General features: G+C 43.1%; 1 pseudogene; it reads right to left on the minus strand.

Moving 5' to 3' along the window:
* Positions 1 to 18374: 18374 nt before the first annotated feature.
* LOC132575747 (proteasome assembly chaperone 4-like) lies at positions 18375 to 18826 on the minus strand (annotated as a pseudogene).
* Between the last annotated feature and the right edge of the window lie 1310 nt (positions 18827 to 20136).

Consider the following 20136-nt stretch of genomic DNA (forward strand, 5'->3'; position numbering starts at 1 on the left):
TTTGGGGGAAAGATTCACCTGTGCATGCTAGACTGGTATTAAAGCTGGTGCAGCATTGTGGTAAAGAGCAGCAGACTCCACTCCAGAGAACCATGTTTGATTCCCTACTCCTCCACATGAAGCCTGCTGGTGACCCCAGGCAAGTCATAGTTCTCTCAAAACTCTCTCAACCAGTGTTCCTTCTAAATGGAGTTAGTGTAAGCTAGCTCACAGGGTTTTTTAGCCTCCAGTTCACACATTTTTGTCCTAGCTTAAGAAAAATGGCCCCAGAGTGTTTCTAATATATGCAGTAGCTCACAACTTTAATGCCACTAGCTCAAAAAGTAGAATTTTTGCTCACAAGACTCCACTGCTTAGAGCAGTGTTTCCCAAAGTGGGTGATATTGCCCCCTAGGGGGTTCTGGAACGATCCAGGGGGTCTGTAGTAGCCTTGGGTGCAATTGGGGGGTGATGAATAAAACTAAGGGGGCGGTGAAAGCATAAAGGGATAAGAGAAGAGAGTTCATTGTTCAGTCGCACAGTCGAGTCTGACTCTTTGCAACCCCATGGACAAAGTCACACCAGGCAACCCCACGGACAAAGTCACACCAGGCGCTCCTGTCTTCCACCATCCTCCGAAGTCTGCTCAGATTCGTGTTTGTTACATCAGTAATGCTGTCCAGCCATCTCACCTTCTGCCATCCCCTTCTTCTTTTGCCTTCTGTCTTTCCTAGCATCAGGATCTTCTTCCTTCTCATTTGGTGGCCAAAGTATTTGAGCTTCAGTTTCAGCATCTGACCTTCCAGGGAACAGTCTGGGTTGATTTCCCTTAGGACTGACTGATTTGATCTTCTTGCAGTCCAAAGGACTCTCAAAAGTCTTCTCATATCTCAAAAGCATCTATTCTTCTGTGTTCGGTCTTCCTTATGGTACAGCTCTCACAGCCATACATTACTACTGGGAATACCATCGCTTTGACTATACGGACTTTTGTTGGCAGGGTGATGTCTCTACTTTTTATTATACTGCCCAGGTTTGCCATAGCTGTCCTCCCAAGGAGCAAACATCTTTTAATTTCATGGCTACAGTCACCATCTGCAGTGATCTTGGATCAAAGATATGTGAAGTCTGTCACTACTTCCATATCTTCCCCTTCTATTTGCCAAGGTGTGATGGCGCCAGATGCCATGATCTTAGTTTTTTTGATGTTGAGTTTCAAGCCTACTTTTGTGCTCTCCTCTTTCACCCTCAACAAGAGGTTCTTTAGGTCCTCCTCACTTTCTGCCATTAGAGTGGTGTCATCTGCATATCTGAGGTTGTTGATGTTTTTCCCGGCAATCTTAATTCCGGTTTGTGCTTCATCCAGGCCAGCCTTCCGCATGATGTACTCTGTATATAAATTAAATAAGCAAGGTGACAATATACATCCTTGTCAAACTCCTTTTCCTATTCTAAACCAATCAGTTGTTCCATATCCCGTTCTGATAGTTGCTTCTTTACCTTTATACAGGTTTCTCAGGAGACATGTGAGGTGGTCTGAAACTCCCATCTCTTTAAGGTCTTGCCACAGTTTGTTGTGATCCACACAATCAAAGGCTTTAGCATAGTCAATGAAAGAGAAATAGACGTTTTTCTGATACTCCCGTGTTTTCTCCATAATCCATCGAATGTTGGCAATATGATCTCTAGTTCCTCTACTTCTCCGAAGCCAGCTTGAACTTCTGGTAGTTCCCGATCTACATACTGCTGAAGCCTAGCTTGTAGGATCTTTAACATGACCTTGCTGGCATGTGAAATGAATGCAATGGTGCGATAGTTTGAACATTCCTTGGCATTACCCTTCTTTGGGATTGAAATATAAATCGATCTTTTCCAATCCTGTGGCCACTGTTGTGTTTTCCAAATTTGTTGACATAATGTGTGCATTACTTTAACAGCATCATCTTTTAGGACTTTGAATAGTTCAACTGGGATACCATCATCTCTGCTCACTTTGTTGTTAGTAATGTTTTCTAAAGCCCATTTGACTTCACTCTTCAGGATGTCTGGCTCAAGGTCATCGATTTCACTGTCATGGTTGCCAAGGACATTGAGATCCTTCTTGTATAATTCTTTTGTGTATTCTTTCCAGCTCTTCCTGATCTCTTCTGCTTCTGTTAGGTCCCTACCATTTTTGTCCTTTATCATGGCCATCTTTGCACGAAACGTTCCCTTGATTTCTCCAGTTTTCTTGAAGAGATCTCTTGTCCTTCCCATTCTATGATTTTCCTCTATTGATTTGCATTGTTCCTTCAGGAAGGCCTCCTTATCTCTCCTTGCTGTTCTCTGGAAATCTGCATTCAGTTGGGTGAATCTTTCCTTTTATCCTTTGCCTTTCGCTTTCCTTCTTTCCTCAGCTATTTGTAAAGCCTCATCAGACAGCCGCTTTGCTTTCTTGCATTTCTTTCTCTTTGGATGGTGCTGATTGCTGCCTTCTATACAATGTCATGAACCTCCGTCCATAGTTCAGGCACTCTGTCTATCAACTCTAGTTCCTTAAACCTATTCTTCACCTCCACTGTATATTTATAAGGAATGTGATCAAGGTCAAACCTAAATGGCCTAATGGCTTCCCCAGTTTTCTTCAGTTTAAGCCTGAATTTTGAAATAAGTAGCTCATGATCTGAGCCCCAGTCAGCTCCAGGTCTTTCTTTAGCTGACTGTAAGGAGTTTCTCCATCTTTGACTGCAGAGTATATAATCAATCTGATTTCTGTGTTGCCCATCAGGTGATGTCCACGTGTAGAGTCACCTTTTAGGTTGTTGGAAGAGGATGTTTGCTATGGCCAGCTTGTTCTCTTGACAAAACTCTATTAGCCATTAACTGGCTTCATTTTGTTCTCCAAGGCCAAACTTGTCAGTTGTTCCGGTCACCTTTTGACTCCCTACTTTGGCATTCCAGTCCCCTATGATGAGGAGGACATCTTTTTTGGGTGTGAATTCTAGAAGGTGTTGTAGATCTTCATAGAACTGGTCCACTTCAGCCTCTTCTGCATCAGTGGTTGGGGCATATACTTGTATTACTGTGATATTGAATGGTTTGCCTTGGATACAGACCGAGATCATTCTGTCATTTTTGAGATTGTATCCCATTACTGCCTTCCTCACTCTCTTGTTAACTATAAAGGCCACACCATTTCTTCTACAGGACTCTTGCCCACAATAATAGATGTAATGATCCTCTGAGTTTAATTCACCCATTCCCATCCATTTTAGTTCACTGATTCCCAAGATGTCAATGTTCAGTCTTGCCATCTCTTGTTTGACCACATCTAGCTTACCTTGATTCATAGATCTTACATTCCACGTTTCGATGCAGTACTGTTCTTTGCAACATCAGACTGTTCTTTCCCCATCAGACATCCACAGCTGAGCGTCCTTTCGGCTTTGGCCCAGCCGCTTCACTCTTTCTGTGATTACTTGAATGCTCTTCCCCAGTAGCATATTGGGCACCTTTTGATCTGAGGGGCTCATCTTCCAGTGCCATATCTTTTAGGCTTTTGTTTCTGTTCATGGGGTTTTCTTGGCAAGGATACTGGAGTGGTTTGCCATTTCTTTCTCCAGTGGATCACATTTAGTCTGGGTTCTCAGCTGTGGCCATCTTGGGTGGCCCTGCATGGCATAGCCCACAGCCTCATTGAACTGCGCAAGCCCTCTCACCACGACAAGGCAGCAATCCATGAGAGGGAGAGAAGAGAGTGGGAGGTGTCAAAACATCACGTTTCTGAGAGGGGTCCAGAATTTCTAATCCATGTCTTCTGTAGGATGAGCACGTGGGAGTAGGAGGGATAGGAGACCACCTAGGGTGCCACCCTGCCAGGGGGTAATGCTGGGCGCCCCCTTACTCCCTCTTCCCATGTAGCACGATTGCACCAGCCAGCAGGCAAGCCAAGAGCCCTGGACGGCGCTGCTGCCCCACTGCCTTGTTTTGCAGGCCAAACGTTGCCTGCGCTGGGGCAACTGCCAAGGAAGCCTCCGAAGAGCACCCCATTTTACCGCTATCTGCTGCTTTGGGGTTGAAAAAGGCTGGACAGCAGCACCTTCCCATTGTGCTAGTTGGAGCTGAAGATTTCCAGGGGGGCGCTGAGTATTTCTTTTTTTCTGAAAAGGGGGCATTAGACCAAATAAGTTTGGGAACCTCTGGCTTAGAGGAAATATTGCTTTCATCCCCACCAACCTCACAAGGTGCCTGTTGTGGGGAGAGGAAGACAAAGGCAATTGTAAGCCCTTTTGCAACACCTTAATGTAGGAAATAGCAGGGTATAAAAATCTTTTCTTCTTCTAAAGCCACGTGGAAAACAGCTCGCTAAAAAGCTGGCAAGAGTGGTAGGAGTAAAGCAGGGGGAGGGAGGCCCAGTGAATAACCTACCAGTGTAGCTAAACTGAGTGGGTATGTGGAACGGGTAAAAGGGCCAGGAATCTCAAAACTGATTGGAAAATAAGAAGTGCAGTGTTTAATTATTTCACATATGGTTCCCAAATACCCACACATCCTAACTTGATAGCAACTCAGCGAAATATGGAAAGCTATTGTAACAAAATGGGGGGGAAACAGAGGACTCTTATCTTGACTATAAGGGTAAACAGGCTGTCGATCCTCCCTCTGACAGGGCAGTGCCTTTGAGGCGGCGTGATTTACAACTACCATATAAACACATTGAGCTGAGAAAACAGTAACAGCAGGTGTTGAATACATTTCTATATGAAAAAATATCAAGCAGCAGCTCTTTCTTTTAAAGAAAAGGCTTCCACTCAGGGGAACCAATCATCCTCCTCAGAGGAAAATCGATGGAGGTTTCACACAAACTGGTCTGCTCAGTCCCTGTGCTTAATTTGTACAAAGAGATCCTGGGGCCGCATCTGTCTACCACCTCCCGATCAGGATGGCATTTCCCCCTAATCTCTTGTGATTGGGGACTCTCTGTATTTACACTATGTAGTGAAATGCTTTCTACATCGGATCGTGGGTATTTTGAAATCTGTTTTCACTTCATAAATTCCATGGCTAAGTCCTAGTATAAAATGAAGCTTTTTTTCAGGTTCCGGGAATAGGCATTCTGATTTGTGCAAAACAACTGCATCATGAAATGCTCTCCCCTACCAAAACCAAGAGTATTTCATGGCTGAACATAAACAGTCATAAAGCTGCGTTATGTCAAGTCAGACCACAAACACACGTAATTGCATGTTGTCTGATAGCAACTTTCCAGGATTTCAGGCCGAAAAAGGCCTATCCCAACACCTGGTAGGTGCCTAGCAGCTCTTCGTTGGGGGTGACAGAGATTAAACCTTCAGCATACAAAGCAGGTGCTCTGCAGCTGAGCCAAAGCCCCTCCCTAGTGGCTTACTGTTGTTCAGCTCTGTATTTAGTGCAGGAATTCAAGCCTCAGAACAGCTGAAATGGGATATTAATGTATCTACCTCAGTCTTTCCTGCTAACAAAGGAAAGCTCCTGCTAGTGCATTTTTTTCAGATATTGCTGTGCTACAGTGTCACACAGGTATATGGCAAAACTGTCTTTGTATATATTCATTCCTATTAATAAACAAAGCTTTGTTTTATACTGCTTTCACTGTCAGAGAAGCAGAAGAACTCACTGTGCCATTTAAAGTGAGGTGGAATTCTGGAATTCTTTGCAATTTTGTTGTGCTCAGAACCTGAGCTTTTCATTTCATGCATTAACTTCTTCTCTGCATATGCAAACTAGCAGGATGCAACAGCACAGGGATATTGTGATTGGCATTAGGGTATGCATTCTAAAATTCCCAAGCTGGAAATTTATACAAAAATCATTGTTTTGGGTCATTACTGTGATTTTACAGAACAATTCCACAAATCCAGGATTCTTAGGCTTTACAAAACACACACACACACACACACATCTCAAAAAATCTATATAGTTTTCCATGTTCAGGTGCTTGCTATCATAATCAGCTTGCATTTTCTTTGCTTCTCCAGATTTCCCAGGGAGGTGTCTTTCTTCCTTCCAGTTGGATCCAATTGTGTGTCACCTAGCCCAGGGAAGTCAGCTACCAGATCCCACAAGTCTTGCCTGCTTCCAGCAGGTGCAAATCAGGTGCAGGACCCAGCACACCTGTGACTATGGATGGCTCCCTCTTCCTAAACACCTTTGTGAGGATGGAGCCTTTTTTCTCTCAGTCCATAACTCTACAAGTAAGATGGCTGGGGGCACCTCACTCAAAGGCCTGTAGAATTGGACTCCTTGGTCCTATTTGCTTGAAACTTGTTGGGTCCTTAACCCTCTATCAATCTGCACCCAAGCTCAATTCAAGGTGACAGTTTTGCCCTCTAAAGCCCTACATGACTTGGTACTGCAGTATCTGAAGGACTGTCTTCTTTCATGTGTTCCTGCCTGGGAATTAAGATTGAAGGGAAATGACTCCCTGATTGTCCCACCAATTAGGCAGGCTCATTTGGTAGGTAGACGAGAGAGGGCCTTTTCTGTAACAGCCCCACAATTATGGAACAGCCTCCCTAGGAGCTGCACCTAACCCCACCATTGTTGATCTTGACAATGATGGCAGTTGAATAGTTTTATTTAGGACTATATTTGAATAATAATAATAATAATAATAATAATAATAATAATAATAATAATAATAATAATAATAATAATAAATTTTATTTCTATCCCGCCCTCTCCGCCGAGGCAGGCTCAGGGCGGCTTACAATATGTCATGATATAATATCATGAGGTGACAATACAAGTAAAATCAGTTCACAATAAATACAAATACGAATATAAATATACATTAATATTAAAAAGCTAAAAACAATATGGTGCTACAATCTCTGTTTATCCTGGCGGCGTAATATTCAGTCTGGTCACGTCTTGAAGGCTTCTTGGAAGAGGGCAGTTTTGCAGGCCCTGCGGAACTGGTTAAGGTCCCGCAGGGCCCGCACCTCCTCCGGGAGCTGGTTCCACCATTAGGGCGCTTTTATGGAGAAGGCCAGCTCTCTAGTTGTTTTAAGTTTGGCCTCCTTAGGCCCAGGGATTTCCAGAAGATTTTGTGAACTGGAACGCAGTGCCCTCTGGGGAACATATGGAGAGAGGCGGTCCCTGAGGTAGGCAGGTCCTTGGCCATATAGGGCTTTATAGGTAATAACCAGCACCTTGTAACGAACCCGGTACACAATTGGCAGCCAGTGCAGTTCCCGCAGCCCAGGCCACATGTGTTCCCACTGAGGTAGTCCCAGTAGCAGCCTGGCTGCTGAGTTCTGCACTAGCTGTAGTTTCCGCGTTCGGTAGAAGGGCAGCCCCGTGTAGAGGGCATTACAGTAGTCTAATCTCAAGGTGACCGTTGCATGGATCACTGTTGCCAGGTCACCTCGCTCCAAGAAGGGGGCCAGCTGCCTTGCCCGTCTAAGATGGAAAAAGGCGGATTTGGCAGTGGCCGCTATCTGGGCCTCCATTGTCAAGGAGGATTCCAGTAGCACTCCCAAGCTCCTGACTTCACGCACTGGTACCAATGGCGTCCCGTCAAAAGCTGGAAGGGGAATCCCTCCTTTTGGGGCGCTGCGACCCAGGCAAAGGACCTCTGTCTTCGCTGGATTCAATTTCAGCCCGCTCAGCTTGATCCAATTGGCAACGGCTTGCAATGCCCGGTCCAGATCTATAAGGGCATCATCAACGGCCCGGTCTCCCATCAATAGGTAGAGCTGGGTGTCATCAGCGTACTGGTGGCAACCCAGCCCATGTCCCCGGGCAATCTGGGCAAGGGGGCGCATAAAGATGTTAAATAGCATTGGAGAGAGAACTGCCCCCTGAGGCACCCCACAATTGAGTGGGTGCCTCTGAGATAGCTCTCCTCCAATCGCCACCCATTGTCCTCGACCTTCAAGGAAAGAGAAAAGCCACTGTAAGGCTAACCCCTGAATCCCTGCGTCGGCGAGGCGTCGGGTCAGCAGCCGGTGATCGACCATATCGAACGCCGCCGATAGGTCTAGCAACAGCAATACCGCCACACCACCTCGATCCAGATGTCACCGGAGATCATCCCTGAGGGTGACCAGCACCGTCTCTGTCCCATGGCCCGGGCGAAAGCCGGACTGAAAAGGATCTAAGGTGGAAGCATCATCCAGGAAACTCTGTAGCTGCAGCGCCACAGCCCTCTCTATTACTTTGCCCAAAAAGGGCAAATTTGAGACCGGCCGGTAGTGCGCCAATTCAGCCGGATCTAATGTAGTTTTTTTCAGGAGAGGGCGGACCACTGCCTCTTTCAGAGGGGTTGGAAAAAGACCCTCTGAGAGAGATCTATTTATGATGTCCCGTATAGGACATCATAGCTCCTCCTGGCAGGCTTTAATTAACCAGGAGGGGCAGGGGTCCAGATCGCAAGTTGTTGGGCGTGCAGCAGAGAGGATTCTGTTGACTTCCTCCAAGCTGAGGGGGTCGAAACAATCCAGGATCAAATCCGAAGGCAGGCACGGAGCCTCGAGTCCACTTACTGTATCCAACATGGCGGGGCAGTCGCAGTGGAGTGATTGGACTTTGTCTGCAAAAAATTTCACAAAAGCCTCACAGCCTATTTCCAATTCCTTAACATTTGGCTTGCCTTGCGGCAATGTAGTTAAAGTCCGGATTGTTCTAAATAATTGTGCCGGGCGCGAATTTGCAGACGCAATCTTGGCCGCAAAGTATGTCTTCTTTGCGGCCTTGACTGCCATCTCATAGGACCTCATAAATTCTCTATAAGATGCTCTAGTCGCCTCATCGCGAGTGCGTCACCATTGCCTCTCTAGCCGTCTGAGGCCCTGTTTCAGCTGGTGCAATTCCGGGTTATACCACGGAGCCAGTCTGATCCGGGGTCGCAGAGGGCGCCGAGGTGCGATCTCATCAATGGCCGTAGAGAGCCGGCTGTTCCAAGACTCAATAAGGCCCTCGAGGGGACCGCCAGAGGGCCAGGGATCCCGTAGAGCCATCTGGAACCGTTCCGGGTCCATTTGGCTACGCGGGCGAGCCATAATACGCTCGTCGCCTAAGCGGGTTTGGGATGGAACATCCATACGAGCCCTGAGGGCAAGGTGGTCCGACCATGGCACCACTTCTGTAGTTACATCGTTCACCGTAACCCCAGCCGCAAAGATCAGGTCTAACATGTGGCCAGCCTGGTGAATGGGGGTTGTAACAAATTGAGAGAGTCCCAGTGTTGCCATGGATGACACTAGGTCCATTGCTGGCTTAGAGGTCGGGTCGTCCGCATGGACGTTGAAGTCACCCAGGATCATCAGCCTTGGGTGCTCCAACGCCCAGCTTGCCACGGCCTCAAGCAGAGACGGTAAGGCATTGGCCGGTGCGCTAGGCGAACGGTACACCAGCCAAACCGCCAACCCCTCTCCAACCCCCCACGCCAGGCCCGCACATTCGATACCCTCAATCTTTGGGGCCGGGAGTGCCCTGAAGGAGTAAGCCTCACGTATGAACAGTGCCACTCCTCCCCCCCGCCCACTAGTCCATGATTGGTGAAAGACCGAGTAACCCAGGGGAGCTGTTTGGGAGAGAGCTACCAGATCTCCCTCTTGAGCCCAGGTCTCGGTCACGCAAGCCAGGTCCATGTCCTGCTCGAGTAAAAATTCTCGGAGGACGGAGGTCTTATTATTAATGGACCTGGCGTTGCATAACACCAATGACGGAGGTGGGTCATTTAATCTGGCCCTACTACCTGCCACCCTTGGGATGGGACGCAGACTGGAAGGTGACCGAGCCCTGATTGATTTAGCTTTTATTATTGGCAGTCCTAATTGGAGTTTTTAAAGTGTGATTTTTAATGGGTTTTATAATTGTTGCTTTGATTGTGTTTTTTATAATGTTTTACTTACATTGCAAGCCGCCTTGAGTTATGCAAGGAAGAAAGGAAGGAATAAAGAAAGAAATTGTAGCCCTACTGAACAAGGAGTCCTTGGTAGTAGAAAAAAAATTAGTCTACAGCTGGATCTGCAATTGCTCATCCAACAACCAGAGGACACATTTCTAGATAAAATAGAAGCCTTTATTGGAAACTAGTGTATATCTTTTTGATTAGTAATTAAATTAGTTGTGGGATACTTGAAGGGTAAAGAAATTTTGGGTGGTGGAGCATAGCCAGGAGTTCATTTACAGTTGTTGTTATATGTAACTTGAAGTTAATTGAGGGGTACATCCAAAACAATACAAGTTTATAACGCTTTTATAAGAGTAAGTAATATTTATTACAGTCCACATGTTGCCAGAAAGTCTAAAGTTATTGTTCCACCTAGCTGATGGCTAAATTGTTTCAACTCTACTGCATTTCTGCAGGCTGTGCAATTATGACATTTAAAGAACCCTTTAGTAAAATCCCTTGTGTTCTGTTTAGGAAGGGCATCTGCTCTGACTAAGCAGTCCCTAAGACTCCTAGAGTTGCAAAATATGTTACGTTGTCTCCTGCCCATGCAACATTACGTTGTCTCCTGCCCTTGTTTATATATTGGTTATTCCATGAGACCCATTAAAGTTCACATTTTAGAACATAAGTCACGCCTAGACAACAGGGATTCCCCATTGGCTCAACATTTTAGGGAAAATCTTCACTCTGAATAAGATCTTAGATTTAATGTGATATACAAATACAAGTCTCATCAATACAACCGAATGGATGTATGGCGAGTACTCTTGCAACAGGAAACCAGATTGATACACAGATTTGGTACATTGGAACCACAAGGACTGAACCAAGAACAAGATCTATCCTGTTTCTTATGATGGAGCATGATATGGTTTTAGGGTATAGGTAATCTAGTGATGTGACTTTAACTATAGTAATAGGATTTAACACCTGAAGGCAATTCGTTAGACCATTAAAGAGATGCATGGCTGGCATCCCTTTGAGTATGCTCAGCAGAGAAAGAGCAATGGCATTCCATGTGATGCAAATGAGTCTTTGAATAATTCTGTAATGGTGAGTGTGATAATTTTATACTGTCTGTTAATTTTAAATATTCTCAATCTGTTACTTTAGTAATAAAATTAGTAACGAATAGTAGAATTTTTACAGTTGTACTCTGCACTGACAGGAGAATCAAGCACCATAAGAATTCTGTATGGATCGTCATCATAATTTGTGAGGAGATAATTGCAATATTGGACACTAGACAAAGGAGACATTCAAAAGGAGCACTTGACAAGTGATCCCTCAGGGCTACTAGTTCCATAGATTGGACTAATAATTTCTGGTGCCAGGACAGTTAATATTCTACAGAAATTACTGCTCACTGAGAATGTGCATTGGAAATGTGTGGAGCTTTTGTATGATTCATGAATTTTGTAATATGGTACTGTATATGTTGTCTGCAGTTGTATATATTTAGTAGACGTTGTTTATATAGTATACTTATTTATTTGCACATATTTACAATTAACACAGTGATTACATTACAGTAATGATGGTTATATACCTGAATTTTACAAACCATTTAAAATGCCTTTAATACCCAAGCGAGTGGAAATCTGTAATCAAACAGATGCAAACAGACTCTGCTTGATTTGATCAAACAGATCTATACAAACAGATTCTGTGCTTGATTTGTGGAAACAAACTATTATACCCAAAGAAAATAAAGATCAGACAAATCCTTCATCTTATAGACCTATAGCCCTGCTTAATCAGGACTACACATACAGTATATACACAACCAATATTATGAATATAAAATACCAGTCCTTCAAATTGATTATCAGATGGTATTCTACTCCAAGAAAACTGAATTATATAAATAAAATGAATAGCCTGTTATTCTGGAAGAAATGTGTTCTAGTAGGTGCTTATCTTCAAATATGGTAGAGCTGTGAATCAGTTAATAAATTTTGGCAAAATGTAGTTAGCTCAATTAAAAAAATTACTTATTATGAAGTACCTTTCACTCCTTTGATGCTGTATTATTAATTGGATACACCATTAACTGTGGAAATCCAAACGAGAGTTAATTTCAGTTTTGTTAGGGGCTACTAAACTACCCATATCAACGAAGTAGAAGGATAGTGTAACCCCATTCCCAGATCTTTGGTATTCCAAAATATGGGAATAAATTATTGTGGCAAAAATAGCGGTAGGAAAGAGCAGTTCAGATTCAGATGATAGCTTAACAAATGTTGTTGAAATGTGGCTAGCAATAATAAAATTTTTGATGCAAAATAATTGATACCCTCTCTCTGAAAAATATATATAAAGAATTCCTGTATTTGTAACCATTTAAAATCTAAGTTTCTTTGAGGTCATCTTTTTACAACTTCATTAAGTGTGTAGAGGTGTTAAGAGGATGCCCTTCAAAGTTTTTCTATCATTGTATAGTATGATTTTTGTTTTGTTTTTAAAAAGTCCCTGCACCACCAGGAAGAAAGACACTGGTGCTCTGGGAGAAGGAAAATGGCGCTAATATGAGCAGGATCAGGAAAGATCTAGACTTTCCTGTCCATAAAGCAAACTTTTCTATGAATCAGCAATCTGCTTCTCCATTGCCAAGTGGTTTGCAGGCCATACCATACCAAACCTTTAATGGCATAATAGATTCACAGAATATAAAAATTTAAACATTGGAGATAAAATCAAAATGAAACCGAGCTTACAGATGCATTCAAACATGGTCAGAATTAAATTTAAGGATGTCAGCAAGGAATTTTGCCACAGCCTCACTAACCACCCCCTCAGTATCACTCAATAAATAATAACAGGGTGGCAGAATAGACAAATCTGGGGGAAAAGAAAGCTTGCTAAATAAATCTTTACGGAGGTTATGGTAAAAAGTACAATCAAGCAATATATGCTGGATTGAGTCAGGAGTATTCGCTCCACAGGAGCAAAGTCTGTTGGCTAAAGGAACTCGCTGATATCTCCCTTGTAAAACTTTGGAGGGAAACGCATTTAGTCTAGCCAACATAAATGCCCTGCGATGACTTGGAATGGTTAAGTCTGATAGATAATTGGGCATTTTGCCACAGAAAGCATAGAGACCTAAGGAAGCTGGAGAGCAAATATAAGGGTCTGTTGGCCGTAATTTTGTTTCCTCTGATTCCCACAGTCTCAAATTAATACATCTGAAGATATATGACTCATCAGAGGTAGAAAAATCATCTACCTCTAACCCCAAATGATTGAGTTTGGACAGAAGCACTGCTGTCCAGGATGAAATATATGGGTCTCTTTTCATACAATCAAGAAGGCTGTTAGGATCTGTTCTAAAGTGAATTTTGAGCCAGAATTTAAACACTGCAATCCATGCTTTTGTCTCCACCAAAGACTGGCCCACTTCAGAGCAGAGAGCAAAGCAGGACACACATTTTGGCAAACCAAGAATTTGTCTAAAGAATGAGGCTTGAATGCCCTCCACTTTCCTGGTAAAAGCTGAGATCCATATAGGGATATCATAGAGAATTTGGGCAAGCGTTTTGGCTTTGAACACTTTAATTGCTGCTGGAACTAATTGGTTGCCCCTTGCAAAGAAAAACTGTTTGATTTGAGCAGCTGAACATTTAGCCATGTTGACAGTGTTGTTATGATGTGAAACCCAGCTTAACTTGTGATTAAAAGTGATCCCCAAGTATTTAAAAATTTTTGTTTGCTCAATTGTTGAGTTGCCAATAAACCATCTTTGTGGGCGGCAGCAATTTGAAAAGACAACTACTTTAGATTTGGCATAATTGATAGAAAGTGAATTATAATTACAATAGTCATAAAAGGTATTCAAATACCTTTGCAGGCCCACTCTTGTACAAGAGAGGATGGTAGTGTCATCGGCATAAAGTAATAAGGGGACCGCTCGGCCTGCAAGTTTAGGCGGATGACCGTTAATAGGGTTCAAAAATTGTGCCAGGTCAGTTAAAAATAAATTTAAAAGATGTGGGGCCAGCACGCAACCTTGTTTAATCCCCTTTAACACTGGGATTTTACTAGTCAAGTCACCGCTAGAAGAAAATTTCACTTGGCAAAAAGTATTAGAATGAAGTTTCCTCAAGAGAAACAGCAGACAAGGGTCCATTCCCAGGTAACCTAGCTTGATCCATAGTTGGGCTCTATCTATTGAATCAAAAGCACCCTTCAAATCGATGAAGGCAGCGTATAATTTTTTTGACCCGGTATGCATATATTTTTCAGCAAGGAAGGCCAGAGTGCAGCAGTGATCCATAGCAGATTTGCCTTTGGAGAAGCCAATCTGTTCAGGACCTATGATGTTGTCTAGGCGCATCCAGTCAGTTAATCGGAGTTCTAAATGTTTTGCATACAATTTGCCCACTATAGATAATAAACTAATGGGGTGGAAATTTTCTGGTAACTCCAACCCCCCCTTTTTGTATATTGGGATAATTATAGAATCAAGCCAAGAGTCAGGGATGGAGCCATGCAGATCAATGAAAGAGAAGAATTTTGCAAGGGGCAAAAGCCACCAATCGGCAAACTTTGTGAATACCTCAGCGGGAAGGCCATCAGGGCCAGGTGCTTTACCCGCTTTTAAATCCTTCAATAACTCACTGATTTCCTCTAGAGTTACTGGAGGCCAGACCGGCATATCAGTAACTGAGGGGTTTGCTAAGACAGGAGGAGATACACATGGAGCAGCAAAAATGTTAGAGAAGTAATCAACCCATGTTTGCTCAGAAATATTTGGGTCAGTAACAGAATTGTTTTTTAGATTACCTGAAATGATTCTCCAGAAAGCCTTATTATCATTAGATTTTATCGAGTGGTAAAGTTGGTCCCATTTATTCTGAAAGAAAACTTTCTTTTTGGCTATAGTAAGCTCCAGGTAGGCTGTCTTATAAGCAATGTAGGCCTTAATTTTTGTTTGGTCTTTGGAGTGACAAGCCTCTTTAAAATGAGCTCTCAGTTCTTGTTTCCAAGGTGGTTTGCAGGCAACAGGAAACCTCAGAAGTTTCCTTTAGCGCTATACTTGCACTAGTCTCAGTCACCAGGTGCATGATGTCCAGCTTCCAATAAATTAATTGAGAAAGGCACTTGCTGTAGCTGGGGTAATTGTTGCTGTGATGTGTTTTAAGAGGGGGGTAGGTTAATAATATTCAGTAGATACAGTAGATTTACTCTCATCCTCTTTGACTGTGATGTAATCCTTCTTCAAGTTATAGAACTCAGACTGATATTCATGATTCTTTTGCAAACTGTCAGAATTCCTCTTAGGGTACACACTGGTAGCTTCCACCAGTCTCCAGGGTTTCCTCATTGCTGCTACAGCTGCTAGTCCAATGCAGCAGTACAGGAAAACCTTGTCTGCAGCAGGTTTTCCCAACCCCAGGTTGTTACTGTGGTGGTCCCCCACTTTTCTGCAACAGGAGGGTTTTTTTCAGTTTTGACAAATTGGTTTGGCATAATACCATAAATACCTACTAATTGTAATAATAATGATGACAACAATAATATTCCCTACACCAGTAGGGAGAAAGTCACTGGTGTAGTGAGGAGTCTGTGGCAAGGAAATTATCACTAATATGAGCAGGATCAGGAAAGATCTAAACTTTCCTGTCCATACAGCAGTTGCCCTGACTTTGCAACGATCTTTCTTGAAGGACAGCAGATTTTGGAAAGATCACGGAAAAGCCAGGGAAAATCCAAAAAGTGCATGAAACCACAGTGTTGTATGGAGGGGTCAGGGAAGCTTTCCATTAGTGTCCTAGCCAGTCCAAACACCAGGCATGGAAGCAACTGATTACTATTTTCTTTGACTGTGTAAGAGAAATGCTTTCTCTGTCTTGTCTACTCTTTTTACTTGTTAGTTGCTTCTAAGAAGCTGTATGTAAGATGCTGGAAACTGGCAAATAACTCTTTGCTCAAAGAATGGCTAATGGAAACCTTAGAGCAGGGGGGTCAAACATAAGTTCTGGGGGACAGAACTGACCCATCCAGGGCTCTTATGTGGCCCATGAGTAGCTGGTGTAAGGGAGGAAACAGGAGACTGTTGGGAGGAAGTGGGTGGAGCCTCTTTGTAGCTTCACTATGGCAGAACCTTGTCTACAGCAGTCAAGCAGCATGGGAGTATCTATCCAGTGCTGCACCACTGGCTCTCCAGTCCACCCATATGGGTTTTCCTCTGCACACAAACCCCTCCTTCAGTCCACAGGGTGTTGCAGTGTGATACAGAGAGCTGACCAGAAGCTGTCCTTTATACAGTTTATCTCTCCAGTACCTGGCATTATGTTTTATGGCACACACGGCCGACAAAGTGGCATTTATGGCAGATCTGTCCCTTGTAACAAATGAGTTCGATACTTCTGAAGGGTACATACTTACTGACATTCATGACACAAATGGATTTACTTGAACAACTTTGGTTTTGGAAACATTGACTCCTCTTTCATATTAGAATAATAACAGTAGTTTTGATAGACATGATGCACTGTGAGATATATCAATACACTGTGACTTCCAAGATTATAGTAAATTATTTTTAATGATATAGGCACCACTGTTTAAGAGAAAAGCTCATAGCATTTAACTAAATAAATTAAAAAAATTAAAAGCAAATAGGTCATTAAGTGGTAATATATTGCTGCACAGGAAACAGATAAGAGTGTTTGGTACTTCATAGAGCTGCTAACCTCCAGGTGGTTGGAGATCTCCTGGCATTATAATTTATCACCAGGCAACAGAGACCAGTTCCCCTGGAGAAAATGGCTGGTTTGGAGGGTGAACTCTATGGCATTATACCCCATCAAAGTCTCTCTCCTTTCCAAATCCCACCCTCCTCAGGTTCTAACCTCAAAATTTCCAGGTGGCAACCTACAAGTTATAAGAAAAAAACAGTTTAAGCTTGGAAAGTGTCCAACTTTTACAGGATTTTAAAAAATGTTAACACCAGAAACACTGCTTCATGAGGGGGTGTCACCCTTTCACTGCATGAACTGAGCGCAATTCATTTTATTTAGGCCAAACTGCAGAGTTATTAAATCAAAAGGCTTTTGGTGCAAAGGACTATGCCATTTCCTTGTTCTCTGAGGAAACTGTATGGAGAAAGTTCAGTTTCTGACACCTACCATGGAGTCCATAGATAATGCCAGATAGCCATGTTCTTGAAACAAGACAAGCAACTCAAGAAGAATCTCCAGCTCTGTCCAAACTGCAACATCTAATGATAATGCCACCTAGTGTCTAAAACACAGTGATGTGCCTTGTAAAGCATAATGTTCCAGGGTTAAGCCGTGCCCTTTATCACAGGTTTTGGTGCTGTTTGCAGAGTGCATTAACATGCTCTGAGCTTTTTTAAACTTGGATTAACTAAGTCTCCAGCCATGCTGAGATATGTGTATGGCACTGTTCACCAACACACATTTAGGCTTGCTAACCTTCTGCAATTAGCATTTAAAATATTATTTATTTATGCAAAATATATCAAAATATATTTACTCAAATCATTATTAATGGAAGAATCACCTTTAGGGTTGTTGGCACCATGGAAGGAGAAATTGGGGTAAGGACAAAGAATTAAGTGTCATGCCAGTGATGTCAGTTCTGGTGTGACATCATTGTGCTTTATTCGTACAAAAGAACGAATAGCAATAGCACTTTTATTAATTTAATTTAATTGATTGATTGATTTTAAACTTGTCAGAATTTGAATGCTGGATATAACTTTGTTTTTATATAATGTTGTTAGCCGCCCTGAGCCTGCTCCGGCGGGGAGGGCGGGATACAAATAAAATTATCTAATCTATCTAATCTAATCTTATTGATTTATTAAAATAAATATTTATTAAAATATTTATTCCCCCGCCTTTCCTCTTGACCGAAAATGGCTCAGATCAATTACCCAAAATGCTCTGGTACAGTCTGACTTCCATATAGGAGAGAGCAGAAAGAAGAGATTGGTGGGAATGATGACAGAAGTTGCTGGCACATGGGTTCATACAAGGAGAGAGATGTGGGTCCCATACAATTAAGGGCTTTAAAGATGAAAAACAGCACCTTAAATTGAACCAGGAAACATATTGGAAGCCAATATAATAAATCCAACTTAGGTATGATATGGCAGAAATCTTTTGTTTGAGTCAGCTAATCAACTCTCATATCTCAACCAGCTCAGGTTTCTGAGTTGTCTTTAAAGGAGGCCCCATGCATAGTACCTTGCAATAACTTAGCCTTGAAGTTACCATAGCATGGGCCATTGTGGCCAGATCAGTGGATTCTAGAAAGGGAGCTATCTCTGAACTAAATGTAACTGGATAAAAGGACTTACAGCAACAGCCAGAATAACTGAAGCAGGAAAATAAGCTTTTTCTTTACTATCACTGTCCCTCCAGTTATTAGTTCTTGGGTACATGTAACAGTTAATAGTCCCACCTGTATTTTTGGGGGGACAGGAAAAACACCATTTTAATTCTTTAAAAAATATAATGTAGACATATCTGCAGCGGTTCCAAGCTAAAACTTTTCTGGAAAAGCAGCCATTTCCTCCTTGATTCAGTTTTCTACAAGCAATATGAAGTTGCTGTTGGTATTTTTAATATTATAGCTGACAAAAATCTGTTTTTTAGTCTTGCTGGCTAATCTTTGGGCTAAAGAGTTAGAGGTATTGTCAGAGGTGTCACCAAGAAGTAACATAGGTGCTGGAATGGAGTCATGGGGGGTGCACATGCCCACAGCTAAGTTGCTGAGTTAGAGGACTTACCCGACTCACAGGAAGAAGGAGCCCTGCAGACGCATAGCGTGGAAGTGCACCAGCTGCTTGGCCAAGCACCCGCAGAAATTGTGCAGTGAGATCCCAGCTCTGCCGGCTGCCTCCATGGAGACGGAGATCGAACCCAGCTGGGAGGCCTCCCCCTCATCCTCCATTGCCGTGGCCAGTCCCACCTGTATTCTTGAGGTGAATATTGGCCTTTTCTCAACCTCAGGATTCTGAGAGTGTAAATGTGATTCACGTTGGTAGCCATGTTGATCTAAAGCAACAGAACAAAGTTTGAGTCCAGTGGCACCTTTAAGGCCAACAAAGTTTAATTCTGGGTATAAGCTTTTGTGTGCATACACAGTTCTTCAGAAAATGTGAGTTCATCTCAGACAATACAAATCAATAGACAGTTTCCCACAGAAAATGCGCCCTAAAGCACCCACAGCCTATTCACAAAGCATTCCATGTGCTACCCTGTGTTCCTGCTAAAGTCAGACTCTGAGACTTCAAAAAGTTTTTTTGAGAAAGGATTATCAAGCATTTACTGATTTAGCCTGCTTGCATTCGAAACAGACTCTGATTATAATCTCCTGATAACAGATTCTCTTTCAGCTAAAAGCAAGCCCTATCTGAGCTGAGCTGACAGTGTAACAGCTTTCCCCCCTCTCATTCCCCCTTCATCTGGCTACCCTAGCCACTCATAGGCTGCTAAGCCCTAGTGGGGGTGGGGGATCCTGCCACTAGCCAGCTGGCTTCAATGGGACTTGCCAACAGAGGTAAGAGGCCTAGGCCAGCATTGGAGCAACCTCATTGGCAACATGGCAATTTGGCTTCCAGTGTGCACAGAAAGTGAGATCATCTCATTGCCAGCAATATAGGACATTCTGGTATTTGGGCAAAAACACTATGGTAAAAACAGCTTCTACCAGAGAGTTTTTGCCTAAATATTCATAGGGTCTCACATTACTAGTTACCAGAAGTGACATTACTGCTTCAGCATCACCAGGGCTTTTTTTGAGCAGGAACACATAGGAATGCAGTTCCAGCTGGCTTGGCAGCAGGAAGTGTGGTGTAATATGCAAATGACAAAAAACCATGTGCAAATGACAAAATGACAAAAATGCAAATGACAAAAAAGCCCTGTGAAACAATGGTGATGCCAGGGGGTGTGGCCTAATATGCAAATGAGTTCCTGCTGAGTGTCACCAATGATGTTGCTGCGACACCGGCTTACGTCTTTCCTTGCTGTCAGTAAGTCCCCCACCCACCTCCTTCTGGTTGCCATGAGAGACCTGGCAACCTTGTGTTCTGCACACATCAAATAAGCATACGGGGGGGGGAGGGGGGGAATGGTGATTGACAGAAAGGAAGCAGAACCTCTGCCCATCCTTCAGTCTGCCTCATAGGGTTAAAATGTGAGGACAAAATAGAGGAAGGGAGAATGATTTATTAATCATTTATTTAGCAAATTTATATG

The sequence above is a fragment of the Heteronotia binoei genome, chromosome 8 (assembly GCF_032191835.1).
Source record: "Heteronotia binoei isolate CCM8104 ecotype False Entrance Well chromosome 8, APGP_CSIRO_Hbin_v1, whole genome shotgun sequence".
Classification (NCBI taxonomy): domain Eukaryota; kingdom Metazoa; phylum Chordata; class Lepidosauria; order Squamata; family Gekkonidae; genus Heteronotia; species Heteronotia binoei.